We start from the raw sequence: 5,974 nt of genomic DNA, 5'->3' as shown, positions 1-5,974 counted from the left end.
GAAAAAAAAAAAAAAAAAAAAAAAAAACGTCTGTGCACATTCTCAAAAAAAAAAAAAAAAAAAAAAAGACGAGAAGAAGAAGAAAACGCTGAATCGCAGATGCTGGATTTGTTTCAGCCGTACCCTAACGGTACTTATAATTAAGTCTAATGAAAACAGCTTTTGAAATTTTTATCATTGTCCGAATGGAAGGGCAAAGCGTGGGTTAATTTCATTCCATTTCAAACCATTAAGCAAAGACTACTGCAGGAGACATTTGCTTGTGGGCTGATATAGTAGATTCATTCCTTATCAAAGAAATGGATGCCGATTCAGGACTAGCCTTCTATTGTTTTGCAGCTTGATCGAGGATATTCCTCTCCGTTTCAAATAAAGAAATAAATTGTCTAGAATCTCTTTGTTTGAGATAAAACATATGACTACCATTTTTTTTTTTTTTTAAAGTTTTATGCGCAAAAAACCTGTGCATAATCATATGTTTTGGTTTGGCTGTAAATACCACTGAAGCAAGCGTCTAAATTTCTATTATTAACTGTGAAATTGTTATTTTTAGATAATAAATATTATTATTCTACTTGTCAATTCTATATTGGTTCCATAACTGTTGTTCAAAGACATGCTTGAACTAAGGTCATATAATTAATTTGGTTGGAATTTAGAGGTGACTACAAAATTCTGAAGGTTTATATGAGCTCATTTGAAGCAAAAAGTGTTTTATTTGGATTCATAATTGTTGTTTTAGGAGTGCTTGAATAAGGGTAAAAAACCTACTGGTTTGGATGAAATTTAGAGGTGACTATATACCCTGGGGATTATAGGTCTAATTTGAAAGCAACAAGCATGCATGAAGTTTCATGAATGTCTTCTTGATGCTAGGGGCTGCGCCACCTTCAGTTCATGGGGTTCAAATGAACCCCAAGATGGCCAATTTTTTATTTTATTTTATTTTTTATATATAATATATTTTTAATTTTTTTGAGTGATTTTTGACTTCCTAAAATAAAATTTTGAACACCCTGACTCTAATTTTTTTTTTAGGCTCAACTAATATAAGCTTGAAGATGACCCTATTAACAATCTATTCTTGTAAATAACGTTATAATTAATTTGAGAAATTCTATGTTCACAATATTTTTATAGTACTTTTATAAAAAACTTTAAGTGGCAGGTTGTTACCGGCTATTACTATAAGTTAAAAATGTAATTTCAGTGGTGGTTTCAAATTGTTCACAATATTTTTATAGTACTTTTACAAAAAATTTTAAGTGGTAGGTTGTTACCGGCTATTACTATTGGGTAAAAATGTAATTTCAGTAGTGGTTTCAAATTAGAATTAATAACAACTTAGCATCTAGAATTTATTGTGAAAATGTTGTGGACATAATAATTCTCAAGTAATTTATACTTTTGACCAAATATGTGACTAGAGTGGCTGAAGTTGAACGTGCTTTTAATTTGTTATTTCTTGAGTGGGGATTGGGGAGTGGGTCAATCAGTTAGTGGGTAACAAATGTTAACACTAAAAGAGAATCAAACAATTAGATAGATGGTGATTCTTAAAAAAAGAAAAAAAATAAAAGACTAGGGGTGTGAGATAGGAGATTGATTGGGTGAAGATAAAAGCAAATGTTAACACAACAAAAATTTTCTTAATACAATTACAAAGACCACTTGTTATCAAAATGATGTTGAATTGTTAAATAAAATAATTGTAAGAGTATAGACATAAACTAATAAATAAAAACATTCTAAGCTTTAATGATTAAAATTCACTTAACAATAATACTTAACATATTTATTGTATTTAGAAACAATAGATGATTTCCAATATTTAATCTTAGAAGCAATATTAGTATGTTCATTGTATTAAAAAACAATATGCCTAAAGAACTTATAGTTTATTTTTTATTCTCTTACTAGTATTATGTACAAATTTGAATAAAGAAACTATGTAGACCGCAAGATTTATCTCCTACCCAAGATATATCCTCTTATTGACCTCTCTAGAAAAAAATTCTTGAATCACTGCTTGATGCAAATAGAAAATAAGATACATAGACCAGTTGCAATATTGACTTGTCCTTATTGCTTGTGTTGTATACTGTATGCATCAGTTACGCAGAAGGGGATAATCTTACATTCTAGTTTTTGATATTTGATAGTTAGAATCTTATTAAAGGATAGGCATACGCACTAGTACAATATCCAATTGAAAGATGGAAATCACGGACCATCAAATTGCTTGTCGTGGCACTACAAAAACAAGGCCTATAATGGCACGAGATATGCTTGGGACACAGCAACATGCGTGTTCCATTTGTTATGAGAGAGAGAGAGAGCTGGAGAGAGAGAATAAATTAATAAAATATTATACAATACTGCTACAGCGCGCTCTCAAAAATGAGAGTGCACTGTAGCAGTATTGCAAATTTTATAACATGTACCAGGTTTGATGGAGTGGATTTTTAGGTTTAAGATGCTAAAAAATAGCATTTATAGCATATGCAAGGCTTGATAAGAATGCTCTTCCATATCAATACCAAGGTATGTCATAAATTTTGTCTTTCAACTTAGATTCCTAATATCTTAACTTTTTGCATGCTGCAAAAATTAGCCTAAAGATCATTCCACTGGACTGGTTAAAGCCACAATATAATTAATCAAATTAGAAGCTGCTGGCATCTTCCTGTAGATATATTATCACACCATCAACGATTACCGGTAGTAACAATTAAACATTTGTAATGTATACACATATACAGTAGCAGCAAGGAGAGGAATTGGGGATCAATAGACTTCGAAAGAATAGCACATTTAAAGCAGCACCGTTGCCAAGCTTTTACAATCAAAAAGATCATCCATCAAAACCTGAAACAAAGAAGGTATGATATAGAATACTACTGTCAACAATAATCTTTTTAAAATAAAATTGAAAAGTATGAAATTGTTTGTTTATTAATTGGATTTTTTGGAGAAAAAAAAAAAAGAAGCAAATTGAAATCTACATTTAGAATTAGTATCTCGGGTAGTCGGGTTTTGTTAATGTTAAAACCATGTTAAAACTATTTCTTGTATAGTTGTTTGCCCTAAATATATGATAACTTTGTTTGGTTTAAAGTGAAAAAAATAATAATAATAATGAAGAAAAGAGCAAAATATAATTTTATTGGTCAACAATTTAGTTGGAGAAATAAATAACATTCAGAAGTCAAAGTTTACTTACAGAATATAATACATTTCTGCTGAAGGTCCCAAGTAGGTGTTTTTTTTTTTTTTTTATTCAATAATTAAAGAAGATAAAATCATTTTAAAAAAAATACTACTCAAATTGGATTTGGCTTATTTCAGTACTTTTTTCATTGGAATATTCTTTTATTTTAATGAGAAATTAACAAGTCACCCACTAACTAAAGTTGCTTGAGCCAAAGTTTCTCTGTATCATAGTGAGGGTCTTACACGCCAAACCTTGATATTGTAGAATTGTTTTTCCCTTTGTGTAAGGTAGTGAGTACCTTCAGCAACACAGTTGCTTGAAGGTTTTGTGGGTTGGTTTTTTTGGGTTTTGGGAAACACTAAGTGAGTAGGTGAACACATAGTCTAGGAGGAGCATCATGGAAAATCTGGTCATGAAATGGGGGAATTTGTCCTTGGATGATAGGGAAGGTGGAGAGGTCCAACTTAATGAGAACGAGAGCTTGAAGAACGTCACTCTTGCAGAAATTTTTTTGACAAAACAAGCACTGAATATAGAATCTGTTGTAAGGACTTTCAATCCAATCTGGAGACCGAAGAACGGTTTCAAGGTACATAGGGTGGGAGATCATATCATCCTATTTATTTTTGACAACGAGGAGGAGGTGGAGAAAATTATAGAGGGGGAATCTTGGAGCTTCGACAAGCATTTGGTGATGATTAAACAATATGACTATAGCATCCCAATACAGGACTTGGTCTTCGATCATGTTTCCCTATGGGTGCAAGTTCATGACATTCCAACAAAATACCTGAGTAGAGAAGTGGTTGAGAAACTCTGTGAAGTAGTGGGAGTAGTGAACAAGGAGTCTAGTTTAGTCGAGGTGGATTGTGGTAATGTCATGAAGGTTCGAGTAAAGGTTGATGTAACCCTTCCTCTTTGTCGAGGGTGAATTTTCAAACTTGGCAATGGTTCGAAGGGCTGGGTATCCTTCAAGTATGAGCGATTACCCAATGTTTGCTACTGGTGTGGTCGTATGAACCACGTTGACAGAGATTGTGATCGTTGGATACAAAGCAGTGGCACTTTAACAAAGGAAGATCAGGAGTATGGTTCTTGGTTGCGTGCATCCCCTTTACCTACACACAACAACTCGATGTTAGTAGTACTAGGGTTTTACGAAACAAAAAAGAAGGAAATCGGTATGGACAATAAACAAAGGGGGAAAACTTCCATCAAGACTCATGGTGCAACACATGGAAGGGCAGATACGGTGGAGCAAGGAGGAATTCCAGTGGATGATCCATTGTGTGACAAGATGAATGCAGTAAATACACCAATTATAACTAAAGACGTTATGGACGTTACTCATAAAGAGGCTGCAATGGGTGATGATTTAGAATCAATATAGCTAGGAAAGGGAGCCGGATTTCAAGGGGATCTCTTTAATGAGAAAATAAGGGAGATTGATTCGGAATTGAAGAAGTTTGACTTGGAGAAGGACTCAGTTGCTGACTCAGTATTAATTGTGGAAACAAAGAATACTAAAAATGGAAAACCCGAATATTGTGGGATTATGCCAGATAAATCCTACCACGAGCAGGTAGCGTACAAGAAACTGAATAAAAAAGACCAGCACATGACAATTAATGAAGGAAACCCTAATGATCTTGAACCTCACATGATAGGGGAAAAAACAAAGGAGCAAGAAAACACACCTGGGGTGGCTATAAATGCAAACTCTATGAGGAAGAGGATGGTGCAAAAGGAAACAAATAGCCTAGCTGTGGTTCCTCCTTTGAAATCTTTGAAGCGTACAGGTACTAAATTGTTGAACTTTGAGTTACCCAAAAAGAAGAAGCAGGTTTTTGATGATGATCAAGATACTACAATTGAATTGGCGGGGTCTGATATTCAGCCCTGACAGAAGCAATGAATATCTTATGCTGGAACTATCGTGGGCTTAGGAACCCACAGACAGATCAAGAGCTTGGTGACTTAATTCGGGCACAAGATCCCTTAGTTGTGTTCCTAGCTAAAACATGGCTTAACCGAGCTAGGCTGGAGGAAATTAAAGTTCGGTACAAATTTAAAGGGTTGATAGAAGTCTCAATAATAAGTAGAGGAGGGGGGGCGGTGGCTATTTTTTGGAAAGAGGGGTGCGATCTCTCCCTTGACACATACTCCCCTAACCATATTGATATGATCATGAATAAAGGGAAGGAAGGTGAATGGAGGTTTACCGGGTTTTATGGAGAGCCAGACATAAGAAACTGTCATGAGTCCTGGGAAAAATTAAGGAGATTAAAAAACAAATTCACCCTTCCATGTTTGTGTGCGGGTGACTTTAATGAAATTTTGAAGGCTGATGAAAAATTGGGAGGAAGGCTCAGGCTAAATAGACAAATGGAAGCCTTTAGTGAGGTTCTTGATGAATGCGAGTTTAAGGACTTGGGTTATGTGGGAGGGAAGTACACGTGGTATAGAGGTTCTATAGGGGGTAATACAATATGGGAAAGGCTTGATCGTGTGGTTGCTACTACTAATTGGATTGAGAAGTTTCCGGCAACAAAAGTGGTGCACCTAGAATGTGGTTCTTTGGATCACAAGCCATTAATCATTCTTCCAAAAGGGGTTCTCAGATAAAGCAGAAAAAACCATGGAGGTTTGAGCATATGTGGTTGGAGGATGAGAGGTGTGGTGAGATTATGGATATAGCTTGAAGGAAATTCTGTCCAGGTAACCCAATGGCTCAAGTGGAGGGTAAAATAAAGGTGTGTC

Source organism: Quercus suber, unplaced genomic scaffold, assembly GCF_002906115.3.
Source record: "Quercus suber isolate HL8 unplaced genomic scaffold, Cork oak 2.0 scaffold_201, whole genome shotgun sequence".
Lineage (NCBI taxonomy): Eukaryota > Viridiplantae > Streptophyta > Magnoliopsida > Fagales > Fagaceae > Quercus > Quercus suber.
The sequence above is the reverse complement of the archived record's forward strand: the minus strand, read 5'-3'. Positions refer to the sequence as shown.